General features: G+C 45.1%; 1 protein-coding gene across 1 annotated transcript in view; it reads left to right on the top strand.

Annotated features, from left to right (window-relative positions):
• Nucleotides 1–2834: 2834 nt before the first annotated feature.
• The window catches only part of LOC146763124 (protein ARK2N-like), a 98889-nt gene continuing 86981 nt past the window's right edge, over nucleotides 2835–14742 (top strand). The window contains exon 1 of the mRNA XM_085571115.1: nucleotides 2835–3019. The gene's annotated coding sequence lies outside the window, so the exon portion shown is untranslated. The remainder of the gene's footprint in view (nucleotides 3020–14742) is intronic.

The raw sequence follows: 14742 nt of genomic DNA, 5'->3' as shown, positions 1-14742 counted from the left end.
CTGGGGATCGGTTTGTTTGCGGCTGGCTGTGGCAGACTTTCGTAATGATTTTTAATAATATCCCAAATTTGGCGAGCCAAATGGGTGAATTTGGAGAGAGAGAGATCCGACTGTCGCAGGATCTCCCTCCCTACCTGGTCCCAAAAGGGGACTTGGTATAATTTGGCGGCCGAAATATCCGGGAAAGTCTGCGACAGCCACCGGACAAACTGTTTAACTTCTGATTTTTTAACTCTTATACCCCCCACTAAAAGGATACCCACAACCTGGGAATAGACGCTCTTCTGCGGCACGGACAGCCTTGCACCCATGCTGCCTGATGTTAAAAGGTGCCGCAAAGTTTACGATTGGGGAAACGAAAACGAAAAACAGAAGACCGCCCCACCCGCTCTTTCCCAAGTCCTTATAGCTTCCCGCCTGGGAAGGGAAGCACCAAAAACAGGGATCCTTTCCCTAAACCCCAGGGAGAAAGAAACCCACCAAAAAGGGACAAACCCCCAACCAAAAAGGACAGGGAAAGTGCCAGGGACCCCTACAATTACTAACCGGGGGTCCGGGAGGGTAGGGAAGAAACGAAAAGCCCAATCGTAAAACCTCACCACGAGAGGAGCTGACTCCGGCGGTGCGTTCCGGAGCTGCCGGTCTTGTCCCCGGGAGTGCCACCCACTAAAACGTGGGTCTGCTCACACTGGGGTAGCTGACGGCCAGGAGGACAAGTCTTCGGGTCTGCGCGACCCTAAAAATCCTCAGACAAGGGGTCCAACGCCACGGAAAGGCCCCACATTGGGCGCCAGCTGCCGCGCTCCCGCCCCAGATCCCTGTTCTCAGCCCCGGCTAGCTCTCCTCCTGGGGCGAGAGTGGGCAATGGAGGCACCCTCCGCTGCTCCCAGCTGGGGTTTGGAGAGTGCCTTCGTGGGTCCCGGGCAGCGCTGGCAAGCCTCGCGGCGATAAATGAAGAGTGGATCCTGTTGGGGGCTAAGTCCAAGTTTATTGTAGCCCAACGGGGCCAAATATTCCGGAACGGTGCCAGCCAACAGGAACGAGCACAAGGTGCTTGCACCGGCTTATAAACTGTAAGGGAGGGGAAGACCGGTAACCAATGGGGATAGGGGTAGGGAATGGCTCCGAGATGGGGTGATACAACATGGTGTAATGGGGGAAGGATATGAAAGGGGCCCCAGGCCCTCGCCCAATCACCCGGTGCCCTGAGTAGAAGCTTCTGGATGGATGGGAAGGAACACCGAGTGACAGACAAGGCACCTGGGAGGGGTAAAGGGAAAGACTGCGCCTCTTCCAGGGTGATGGATAGATACTGGAAAGGTGGGAAGGGAGGACAAGGCAGGAAAACTGGGGATAAACCAATTTGTACATGGGGGTACAAAGGAATAAACCAATACATAATACAGGGATAATAAAACATACAAATAACGCAACTCCACAGATACTAAAAGTGATTTCAGCATTTATTATAATAAAAAGAAAGGCCTAAAACAAGGGAGCCTGCAGGCTGAGCAGGAGTGCTCCTGTCAAGGATGATGCAGCGCCGCCGCTGGGTCTTGCGCAGCGATGTCCCCGATGTTCCAGGTGGAGCAGCACCAATTCAGTGGGTCAGAAGGCCCTTTTTATCCTGTTTTTTATCCCTTTGGATTGGTTTATTTTTGGTTCCTTCATTTGCATGAAGGTTTAAAGTGCTTGATTGGCCCATTATAGTTCTGTCCAGGCTGGCTCATTTCGCTGGGGGGGTGGTGCACTTTGCTTAGGTGTATTATGGTACGTTGAGTACGTCTTTCTTATAACTACACTTTTAACTCCTTTTACCATAACTGTGGCAAGCACATTTCTCTCCCTCTCAGGACTTTTCATAGAGGTGCACAGAGAGAAATTAAAGAGAAAACAATTTATATTTCTGCTCCTTGTTTTTCCTATGTGGAATGTGTTTGGAGAATTGTTTACCTGGAGTGACTGCTTGATTGGATTCTGGTGAGTATTGTTTGAGCCTGATGGCCAATCCAATCCACCTGTGTCTGGACTCTCCCGAGAGGGTCACAAGTTGTGTTGGTTAGAGATATAGTTAGAACAAGTAGGTTTGTAGTTTTTAGTATCTTCCTTTATATAGTATATTAATGTATTTTAGCATAGTTATAATAAAGAAATCATTCAGCCTTCTGAATTGAGTCAGACATCATAATTTCTTCCCATTGGGTTCGCCTGCATTTACAATACCATAACCAAACTAACAGTACATGCTTAACAATTATCAGCTGCCTTACAACTGTTTCTAACCTATTTTTAACAGATGCATGCACATGTTTCTATACTACCAACCCTATGACTGATTCTGTGCCAGAAGCAGTGGCTGTGGAGGATCAGGATCCTCCAAGGGTACCTCTGTTGCATGATGCATATTTAACACTTGAATTTCCCACACATTTGTAGGTCCAGATCAGGAATTAGGAACTATACTGAATTGATTGCTGCCACATGTTTTCAAAATTGCAGAGCACTACCTGCAATGTATTGTGCAGTTGTGCAGCATATATACCCCAGGGATGCAAAGCTAAATACCCTGATTAAGAAACATCAGAAGGCTGTTTAATGTATGCATTACAATGTTGCCCTAATGGCACATCACCTTCCTCCTCAGCTCTTTTCCTTTAGTGAGTCGCTCCGACTACTGTGCTTGCTTTACACACTCTACTTCGCCACTGGCTAACCACCACCCGCCGCTCCCCTTAGGGCTTGAGGGTAGGGGAGGGAGGAGATGGGGCGTCGGCCGCTCTGCGCCATGTAGTGGTGCTGGCGGGCTCGGCGGCCGCTCTGCGCAGTGCTCAGTTGTTCTAGCGGTGGCGGAAAAAGGAAGTGACGCCACATGCAGAGCCCTGCGGCCTCCGGTGACATTCTTTCTGGCGCTGGGGGCGCGGAGTGGCGTCCGCGCGGCTAAGACCCAGCTCCTTCCGGCCACCCATGCCACAGCTGTTACCCCCCGGGTGGAGGCTAGGAGGGGTCTTGCGGTGTCCAGGTGAGTGGGGCCGGCTCGGCCAGGGCTCACCCACTGCTCGCTTCTGTAGGGCCGGGCCACCTTGCCTCAGTCGCGGGGGCGCCGGAGCCGTTGCCGTTAGCCCGGCTGCGCGTGGGCGGGAGACGGCGAGGCGCCATGGGAGCGGAGGATACTGGCCTTGCACTCCCCCAACCCTACCCCGGGGCTGGCGGAGGCGGGAGGGCACACTTCAGGGGCCCGGTCTCATCAGGGTCGGGAAGGCCTGCGCAGGCCGAGGGCTTTTCAGGGAAACGTGGGAGTCTGTTGGGAGCTTTCAGTACTGACTGACTGCTTCGGTAATCGTGATCTCCATCACGGCCCAGCCTGGTACTGGGACCGCGGGATCCAGCCTAGCCACCGCTTTTTAGCTCTAACCTTGCCTGGAGTCAGCGGATGAAAGCCTCACCACAGCTCCTGGAATAACTTTGGCCACTTAGTCTTTCCTGGGACATCGGTAAAGTGCTGTGAGATCGTGTTAGCTGTTTCGAAAAAAACTTTTGAAAAACAAGGGGTGTAAACTGCTTCAGTTTTATGCTTCTCTAGTTTTTTGCTTCTTTGTTTACCTTGTGGGAAGCTATATTTTATGTGGAAAAAAGTTCCAAATTGTTCGTTGCTTATCTAGCCTGAGTTCTCCTTGAGCTCCTAATATCTGGGTTGCAGTTAGTTAACACCTGTAATGACTATTTCTATGATATAAGAGCTGAAAGTCAGGCAGTCACAACAGCGCAGCTTCTCTGCTACTCTGGAAAAGGGTGACATCACTTTTGCAGAGCAAATAGGTTTGTAACAAGCTCTAAGGAGTCATTAAATTACTTGTTATGTGTTTTCTAAGCCCAAATATCTTGTCCCCCCTTCATGTATGATACCAAAACAGTGAGATGAAATGTGGAGAACTCAGCTGTCTGACAGCAATAATTTTTAAGCATAATTTTCTGAATATTTCTTACCTTTAGTGATCTAGCATAGTTTGATGCTGGCAAAAGAAGCTCCAAAGGGAATGATTATGTGGCTGCTAAAGGCTTATAAAATAGTGCTTTTTGTGGTTCATATATACCAGTAACGCTGGTATTCTGTGTACGGACTTAGGAAGAGGGACTATGGGGGTAATGGAAGATAGTATGTGAGTTTGAGCAGCTGGTATTTATGCTCAAGTATGAGGATTATACTTCTGACTAATTTTTAAGCACTTTATTTATTAATTATAATGTGTCGACTATTTCTCTTTGCTCTTTAGCTTAATTACTGGTTGACATGAAAAGGTGCAATGAGATTCCTGAGAAATCAGGAAGAGGAAAGTGACCATAGTCTTACACATTCAAGCATATGATATGTACTGCAGTACAGCCTGGGCATTTATGCTTTCGCTCGATAAGTGCATGCAGTCTGCCTGCCTGGTAGAAATCAAAGTGCACAAACAACCTGAGAAATGAGTGGATACATTAAACTGGGTACTGTGAAGGGAGTGGAAAAGGTAAGGAACCTGATACCAACCACAAGGCAGTTGAGAAAGGTCGATAGAGCAATCACAACACAGAAACTAAGCCCTGCTCTAACTGATAAAAGAGAAATAGGAAGGATGTTTGTGTACATTTCACAAATGAGCCGATCACACTGGCAGCTGACAGAGTGGAGGAGGTGGGGATTAATCAGGTAAAATAAGATTGAATTACCAAGAGTAAATATGGAGAATCATGAGAGGCTTTGAACACTAAATGTTAGGGAGATAAGTGGATACAACTTGATCTTGTTATAATGAGACCGAGTTATATACCGAGATCTCATTGATATGACTTGGTCTTGTGAGTGAACTGGTGATTGGTGGCCATCTTGACCACAGTGACCACATAGCAATCAAGTTTAAAATCTCTGTTGCCAGGAGAAAAAGTGCCAGCAAAACCTCAACCCTGGATGTGAAGAGAGTAGACTTCAGGCTGCTCAGGGAACTAAGGAGTAAAGTCCCCTGGGAAAACACTTCTGCAAGTGCTGGGGTCCATCAGTGCTGGTCACTTTTTAAACATTACCTCCTAAGGGCACAGGAGAAGGCAATTCCTAAATGTCAGAAGTCCAGCAGACAAGGCAGAAAGCTAGCTTGGCTGAACAGGGACCTTCTTCTGGAGCTAAGGCAAAAGAAAAAATACTTTTATTTGAAGACTTGAAGACTTTCAGACTAGCATTTTTTGTTTCAATGTACGTGGATTGTGGATTTGATGTTACAGTGAGACTTTTGTAGCATCCTGCAGAATGCTCTTCTGCTTTGATGCTTAAAAATTTCCTGGAAATGAGCGGAAAAAGCCAGACCTTGATTGGATAAGTGGTTTTTCTGGCTATGTTTCTGCTCTAATGTCTTGTTTCATGGTGCTTGGTCATTAGCATTTCAATATTTATTTAAGAGAAGGCAGATTTCACTTCCATTCATCCAAAATGGGTAGAAGGCCAAGAGACTCTCAGTAGCAGAGCTAGAAATAACTAAGTGCCAGACTTATGAGCTGTCTGCATGATGAAACAATTACCATTTCAATAATTTGTTTTTCATTGGAAATAATTGCATTTCCATTATACCAGTTTGAGGTTTGTGCTCTATGTACTGTACTGTATTACTGTATAATAGTACTGTCAAACTTTCTGAAGTAAAAAGAAGCAACTTGACATGATAGCCAGGTACAGTTAAGAAACTGCTGTTCTCTTGTATTGTGGCTTTCTTATCAGCTGGTAATTCTCCTGACTCTTCAGCACACTTTCCCGATTTTTGCTCTCTTGAAATGCCAGCTCTGGCCAGAGGCAATTCTAAATAATCTGGCAAAAGAAAAATTTTAGGGGAAAAATGTTGGTAAAGAGTAGGTCAGGGAACTGTTTATGAATTCCATGTACTTGTGTCTGTAAATAAATGTAAGATAAGTGGAGTTTAGAGGCTGTCTCCTAATGAAGTTGAATAAAATGCTGGTAGCCTGAGGCCTCCTTATGTTTAATAAGATGTCTTTTGGAAATGAAGTTTTCATTGTGGGAAAGAATGAACTTATGGGTAGCAGTGCCCATGAGCTGAATTACTGATAAATACAGTTTGAGTTGTCAATAGCTGTGGTTCCTCCAGAGCTGGTAACACCTTCTGATCAGCACTATGCAGAATCTGTGAGGAGTTATAAAAAAATATTCCTTTGAGTATTGTTTTTAGAAAGCCTTAAAAGTGAAGTTTTATTTTCCATGTTTCCACTTACTGTTATTAATAAATCATCTTAAAGGCAATTCACAGGCTTTGGATCCGCTCACTGTAATAAAGAAAATCCAGAAATTGTTGAATAGCATAAAACTAAAGTAGGGAAATACATTGAGTATCTTGCCAGAGTTAATTTCATAAGCCCTCAATAATTAGCTATAGACTTCACCTCAATTTAAAGTTGGATTGATAACAGACACCTGATTTCCTTTTTTTTTTTTGTTTTTGTTTTACAAGATGTAAATGTTTTTTCTGCTTTTTTAACACCCGTAGTGGATTACACTGTTTGTATGGAGCTCATCAAGCTACAGCAATAATAACCCTGTTGAATGAATGGAATGGGATTGCATCGATACTCCAGACTTGATTATCTTTTTTCTGTTATCTCCCCTTTTGCTGAGCAAGTTGTATATATTGTCTCCTGTTGCTAATTATTACTTTTATTCTTAAGAAAGCTCTGCCACCTGAGGCACTTTTTCCTAAATCAAGAGAAATTATGCAAAAAGTAATTTTGGGGTAATTGGTGCTTTTATTTAAGGATAAGTAAGGGTTTTTTTGGTTGGTTTTTTTTTTCTTTCTTTGTTTGGGTTTTTCCCTCCTATCAGTACTTGCATGGTACTGCTGAAAACTACCTTTTAATTTTCTTTTGCTCTTCTTGTAGCTGGTAGCTTGGTATCCTCTTACATACTGTGATTTAATTTCTGTAGTCAAATATATGCAAAGTCTTCTGTATGTCATAGGAAAAAAATGTCTGTTTCCTCGTCTGTTATCTTCTTGAAGTAGAGGTTGAATTTTTTCACCTCTGCCAACGGGGAGTAAATACTGTAGAAAGTATCTGATAGTAAAACCTATGTTAGAGGCATTATTCATAATGCACATGCAACTGGTTTTTGGCCTAGTCAGTTCTGGGTTTTTTTAAATACAAAAAGTAGCTTCTGATAATTTGTTGAACGAACTTGTGTTTGCTTCATACTATTTTTTCACCTGTTTGTCAAAAGCTTATTCTAAATTAACTCTCTTCTGCACTGTCCTTTTTCTCTACCAGGCTTCCTTCTTCTTCCATGACAGACTGTGCCATAGTCCTTATTATTCTTCCAGTGCTCACAGACATTTGTCTATGGCTGTGGCGTCCTACAAGAATTTTCTTTTCTGTTTGTACTGCTTTCAGCTGGGGCAGAGTTAATTTTCTTCGCAGTGGCTGGTATGGGGCTGTGTTTTGTGTTTGTGCTGAACACAGGGTTGATAATATAGAGATGTTTTTGTTATTGTGGAGCAGGGCTTACACAGAGCCAAAGCCTTTTCTACTTATCATACTACCATGCTGGCAAGGGGGCTGGGGGTGCATGGGAGGCTGGGAGAAGATACATCCAAGACAGGTGACCCCAACTGACCAAAGGGATATTCCAGACCATATGACATCATGCTCAGTATATAAAGTGAGGGGAAGGAGGAGGAAGGGGAGGACATTTGGAGTGATGGTATTTGTCTTCCCAAGTGACTTATGTGTGATGGGGACCTGCTGTCCTGGAGATGGTTGAACACCTGCCTGCTCATGGGAAGTAGTGAATTAATTGCTTGTTTTGCTTAGCTTGTATACGTGGCTTTTGGTTTCCCTATTAAACTGTCTTTATCTCAACCCAGGAGTTTTCTAGCTTTTACCCTTCTCATCCTCTCCCCACTCCCATGAGTGAGAGAGCAGCTGTGTAGGACTTGGTTGATGGCTGAGGTGAAACCATGACATTGTTGCATTAGTTTCTTAGGAAAGCTCAACTAAGGAGGAGAATGTTAGGATTTATAAAGATATAGACTCAAAGGTTAGGTATCTTGAGCTAGCTGTGCTCTTGAGTATGGTTCAGGGGTACAAGTGAGCTTTCTTGGTTGAGAAGATAGCATGTTGCTTCCAGTGAAGCTATATTTCTGTCACAGTCTTCGCTCATTGCAACCCCTAGTCTGGCTTGGCCCAGGGGAACATGGCAAAATAAAGGAATGGGAATGGGTGCGATGGCCTTGCCTGAAAATAAAGACTTTAATAGCAAAATAACAAATGTAGAAACTGCACAATTAAGGGTCAAGATCCAAAGATGGGGGGAGGGGCATGACAAAGGCAACAAGGTATAAGGGTAATCTGAGGGCAGGGGTTCAATCATGAACACAAACTTGGAACATGACCTTATTTGTAACACGTTCTGAACCAAGTGAGAACAGGAACCAGAAACCTGATCAAATATAGAATAGTTCCATTAACATATTGACTCCCATGACTACACTCTTCTCGCCATGACCTGACTAGATGTCCCTTTTTCAGTATCCTGTTTCGCATGGTCTCAGGTTGATGCCTCCTGTATATGCTACTGAGTCCCAAAACCACTGTTTATCCCAGCCAGCTCCGTTTCCACATCTGCCCCGTTCTTTTGACAAATGTTTTTTAAAGATTTCTGAAAAACTCTTAACAGACAAGTTATAAAACAGGGTAACAACATAAACACAACAACAATAACTACAAAAATCACTAAATCCGTTTTGACCAAAGATAAAGCCCAACCAGATAAATTCCATTTTTTGAATAGTTCATTGAGCCAGTCTTTGTCATCTTCAACTTGCAGTTTTTGACTCCCTCTCTGAGAATTTGGATGCTTTTGTGTATGGATTCACTGTGATCTGAAAGATTCATGCAACACATGCCCTTGAAGTCTTCGCAACCATGTCCTTGTGATAACAGCAGGAAGTCGATTGCAGCTCTATTTTGAAGGGTAGCATGTCTGATACTGTCAATGTCTGTTAGTAGCTCACTTAGTGCCCGAGACGTGGCATTGGTTTGCCTACTCAGCCAAAATCCTAGATTGCCTAACATTTTCAAAGCTTTTGCTGCAGCAACTCCAGATGCCAATACTGCGGCTGCTATTTTTTTTCCTTTACTCCAAAAATTAATTTAGTTTTTGCAATCTGATTCAAATTGCTGGATAAATATTTTACGCCTAATTTTTCGATCACAAATTAAGGCAATCTCATGTGCCAGCACAGTAAACCTCCCCAAACTACATGGTCTGCCTGTCTTGGTTTGAAAAGGCAGGTGTCTGCTAAGGAAGGCAGGACCCTTCTTTGAAATGAAAAATGTAAACCCCCTGCCTCTGAATTATTATAATTTTGAAATTAGGGGCTCTCAGGCAAAGATTTCGGAATAGGAATAACAGTTCTTTACTAAGAAAAATAAAAATACAAATGCAATAGCACAGACAAAAAAGAAAACAAACCACTGACACAGTCAGAATACTACCTGACACCCTGTGGGTCAGGGTGTTGGTAGCAGTCTGATTGAATGGTGGCTGCAGTCCTCCTGAAGTGACAGATGTGGTTCTGTTGAAGCAATGATCCTGTGGAAGGGTGTAGTTTTCCTCTGAAGGTCCAGTGGTGGTCTAGATGGGCCTGGTCTTCCTCTGGGAATGCAGTGGAGAAGACAGCTGCTCCTCTTGGAATCCAGTGGGAAAGAGCTGCTCTGGTGCTCTAAATCTCAGATTATATCTAGGTAGGAATGCTTGTCTCCTCCCCCTGAGCAGAGCATCTCACAATGGGATGATGTAATTTTATCAGTCATGCAGTGAGACTCAATGGCCCATTAACAGAAGATATTTCCCAGAGGGAGGATTGGTTGTAGAAGAGATAAAGAAAACTGCCCAATTAACAGAAGATAACTGCACCACCTCTACTAGATGGCAAATAGAATACACACCTCCGGCTAAATCTTTCAGCCTAAGACACTGCCTCTGATGCGAGATGGAACGGCAGGCCATGCTTTGTTTCCACAAATGAGAAACGTCTCAGATCATAACTGTAAAGGGGAATCACTGGACCAGGAAAATATGGGTGAGGTGTAGTTACACCACATCCTTTCATTTTTATAGACTGGGTTATGTGGGGAAACATCCCACCATGTATTTGGTTGCTTTCTTATAGCTTGGGCATCAGTGATCCTTTGTATTAATTCAGGAGTCTTTTTAATATAATGAAATCTAACCAAAAAATCAATTTTTACACAGCCCAGAATTTCAAATTCTTGGGGTTTTAGTGGTGTGTGCAGTAATTTCCACGCTCAGTAATCCGTGTTATCAATGGGATTGTGAATTCATTCATTGCAGGGACACAACACATGGATGGCATACTTGGTTAGTGGCCACACATCCATTGGTAACCCAACTAAACAGGTGGAAAAGGGGTTGTCATAGGTGACTACTGATAGACACAGGGTTTCCTGCTTGGTGATGTTAGCTAACGTAACTCAGACATTTTCCTTTGACTATGGAACTTCCCAGGTCTTAGCGAGGAGTATGGCATCGATCAGGATGGGTATAGTGTGCAGGAGTCCTTTAGGAGTCATGTCTGGTGGAACAACCTGTAGATTAAACTTAAAAATTAATAATGCTGAAGGAGTTAAGAAACTAGTGGTATTAATCCGCAATGGGTAGGAGGTGAGGGATGGTTATTTGCAAGCCTCAAGGTGTGGGATTAGTATTCTCCTCTGCACGGTTGGGGTGTAGTGAGGCAGAGATCTCTGAAGCTTGCTCTTGGGGAGAGAGGTTTATTGGAGGATTCAGGAATGCCCAAGCCTCGTGCTCTCAGGCGTAGCACGTGGTCGGGCTTCGGAGGACGGGGGAGGGGAAGAGAGAAACGGAGGGTTTAGGAGAGGGAAAGCCCCAGGGAGGGAGGGAGTCCTAGAGGGGAGGAGGGAGGAAGTCCAAGAGCCCGCATGGCCCCTGGGAGCCCCCTTTTCAGGGGCTCCCAGGTGGGCTGGGACAAGGCATGGGCCAATGGGGTTACAGACTCTGTTTTAGGGGCAGGTACAGAGGTGCGGGATGAACCACAATCTCTTGCGGGGTGGGATGGAACAGTCCATTTCACTCCAGGATTCATCCAAGGGTAGAAGTGACATTCGGCTAGCTAAGATAACAATCATATCTATCTATCCTCTGCAACATCAAGGTATCTTTTCTGTAGGTTCTTCCTGGAGTTCCTCCTGTTGAGCTCCTTGATGATCCTGTAGAGGCTGCAAATATAGTTTAATGTTCTTTGCAGGAACTCACCAAGGTCCTTTACCTGTAGAAACACAAGCATACCTTTTCCCCCAAGTAATTAGAGGAAAGGGTCCTATAATTTGGCCTGTTTCAAGATCTTAAATTAACACTGGGGCTCTCTCTTTTAATTGTGCCTGCATTGTATTAGAAAAGTACCTGATAATTGGGGGATTTGGTTCCATGAAGAAATTATTTAAAAAATTAAATACATATGTGGCCTTAGCAAGCCTTTCTACTGTGGATAACATCTCTATTCCTCCTTTTTGTTGTTCTAGCAGGCATTTAAGAGACACACGTGTTCTTTCAATAATTGATTGGCCTTTGAGAGAGTGTGGAATGCCTGTGATATGTTTGATTCGCCACAGATTTAAAAATTACTTTGTTTTCTGGGAGACATAGGCAGGCCCATTATCTGCTTTTATTTCTTGTGGGATGCCTAGAGTTGAAAATACTTGTAGGAAATGTTTAATAACATCTTTTGCTGTTTCACCTATGTGAGCAGAGGCAGAGATTGCTCCTGAGAAAGTGTCTATTGAAACACGTATTATATTTAAAGTGACCAAAAGATGCATAATGGGTAACATCACTCTGTCAAATTTGTAAACTGTGAAGCCCTCTAGGATTTTCTCCTGCCCCAATAGATGGCAGAGAATATTTTTAACAGTCAGGGCATGTAGTGACAATGGCTCTAACTTGGTCTCTGGTGATATTAAACATGCGTGTTAGTGCAGGTGCATTTTGGTGGAAGAATGCCTGGTTGAGCCGTGCCTGCTCGAAGATGTTTGGAAGTGTGGTTTGTATGGTCATTGCAAGGGTATCAGGTTGCCTATTGCCTTCTGCTAGGAATCCTGGCAAAGAAGTGTGAGAATGTATGTGCATGACAAAATTGGGATGCTGGATTGGCACTTGCCAACTCCAACCTGGAACCTGGGGGCAAGGCTGCTCATAGCCCTGAGAGGAGGTGTTGAAGCTCTGAGCCACCTGGCTTCTGGTGGTCATGGGCAGAAATGGCTGGGGCATTTGTGTCATAGCATGGGGCCCTTCTGCTCTTAGCTGGAAGTTTCCTTAGGCCAGCTTACCATAACCCCCATTTTGGGCAATATTGGGTAGTGTGAGAGTAACTCCTTTTACATTTTGAACAGGCAGGAACCTTGGCCCTCGCTCCTTGTTGGGGACAGTCACTTTTGAAATGTCTGTGTTTGCCACATTAAAAACATGGGCCAGGACCTTGTTGTTGTGGTCTTTGGGGGACAGTTCTTGTGGCAGAGCTAGGACCTTGATGTTGTTGAGGTCCTTTAGGAATAATCTGCATTGCTGCCAGAGCCTCTGCCACACTTTTCCCTACTGCCTGAGCCTTTAGGGTAGCCGAGTGTTCCGGCATTCCGAGGCAATTACAGGCCTCAATCATTTGCATTAAAGTTGGCTCAGGCTCAAGGGGAAGGGCACATAATAAATACTTTATTGGACTCAGGATTTCCATTTGACATGGGTAATTTTTTCACTAATTTGTCTTTAGCTTTCTCTTCTATGATTTGTTTTTCAATGGCTTGCTTAAGGTGGTCAATGAATTTAATGTGTGATTCACCAGGCCCTTGCTTTATATCTACAAAATCATGTGTAGGTGTGTTACCATCTGGCACTTGCATGAGTACTTTCTTTGCTGCATTTTTAATATCATCAAGCACTGGCCTTGGGAGGTTTGCAGCTTGCTCACTGGGCTGGGAGTATGCCCCCTCTCCAGTTAAATGTTCTAGTGTTAGCATTGCCAGTGTTTGGTCCTCAGCACAGTCAAGCAACAATTGTTATAAGTCTTTTCCACCCCCCTTCCCACAGGGTGATTTCAGTTGAGGATAGCAGCACAGTCATCATATGTTTTAAGTCATGGGGAGTTAATATGTGTGCAGTAAAAGTAGCCTGTATTAGATTGTTAAAAAAAAAAGAGAATCCCTTCCATGGTCTTTGGCAGCTTTGCGCAGTTATTTGATTTCCCTATAGGCTAGAGGTTCTCATTTAGGACTAGTTCTCCCCCTTCTGTACTGCACGGAAAAAGCAGTGATTTTTGAAACCATTTCCTAATTCCTATCCTTTACCACATTTGTCTGTATCCTTTCCCATGGATCGATGGAATCACTGGATCCAGAAGAGGTTAGGTTTTCTTCTTCTGAGGAGGGGGAGGATGCAAGCACAGTGTTTTTATTTCTGGATGGGTAAAGGCAGAGCTTGTTCTCCAGCACAGTCACCGACATGGGCGCCACCATGTTGGAGAGCAGCGCTTCCGGGACCATGGCAGGTGTGGTTCCAGTTTCCCGAGGAGGGGTGTGGCCCAAGGCATGCTGGGAGTTGTAGTCTGAAGTGGGAGCGGTGGGACCCAGAGCAACAGGGGTGGAGCTGAGGGAGGAACCTTGAGGCAACATGGCGACTTGGTTGGCATAGGCATCAGAAGGGTGTTTAGCAGGTAATACAACAGGATATTCGGATGAATAGGAGAGAAGTTGGGATGGTGAAGGAACAGGGAAGGCGGGGAGGAGGATCCAAGACAGCGTGGCCACTGCTGTCTCGGACCCCAAGTGGAGGAATTGGAGGTGAACACAGGGTGGCGAAGTAACAGGGTGGACGGACGTTTCCTTTGAGCACGCTGGCAATGTCAGCCTCATGTCCCACTCTGGGGTAGAGCAAAGGGTGAGGAGGGGTACAAAGGGGCAGGAGTTACAATTTGTATGGGCTCTTGCGTCTGGGACAGGCTGTGCCCTCGTATCCCCCCCACCCCAGGGTTAGAAGGGTTAAAAGCAGTCTTGGTTTGGGAAGGAATCGCATGCGGTGGGATGGCCCTAGAGCCCTTGGGCGCGGTGGTGGTTCTGTGGGGAGTGTCTGAACTAGATTCACACTGTGACGACGAAGTGTGTGGGGGGGGCTGAGCACTAGGAGTCGTTCCTCTTCAGTTTTCAGTGTTTCAAAAATCATGTGGAAAGCAGGCAACAGACGTGCTGCGAAGGGGGTACCCCCTAGTAGCTAGGTCATAAAGCACGACCCCTACCAAGTCCCAAAAGCCCATGGAAAAATTTTACAGTTTGTGGTGTTTTCCAAAGCACCGTGTGGAGCCAAGCCGGCAGCAGGTGTGGCTATCCTGCAGGCTGCGGCTGCTGGGCTGGCAGCAGGCATGGCTGTCCCGTGGGCTGCAGCTGCCGAGGCAGAAGTGGCGGTGCCGGCAAGCGGGACTGGGCTGGAGCAGCATCCGGCGGGCAGATGAGCACAGGAGGTGGTGGCGGCGACGATGACAGTGCCTGGCACAGTGCTGCTGGCTACAGTCACTGAGAAGTTGCAAAACACCCACTTCAGAAGATTTTTTAAACTCGCGCTTTTCAACCTTTCTTCCATGGACTGCTAACAAAAATTCAAAACGTCCATATACATCGCTTTCTAATCTTAGA

This window comes from Lonchura striata, chromosome W, assembly GCF_050655825.1.
Source record: "Lonchura striata isolate lonStrDom1 chromosome W, ASM5065582v1, whole genome shotgun sequence".
Lineage (NCBI taxonomy): Eukaryota > Metazoa > Chordata > Aves > Passeriformes > Estrildidae > Lonchura > Lonchura striata.
Note: the sequence above shows the minus strand (reverse complement) of the source record. Positions and strands in the feature narration are given on the sequence as shown.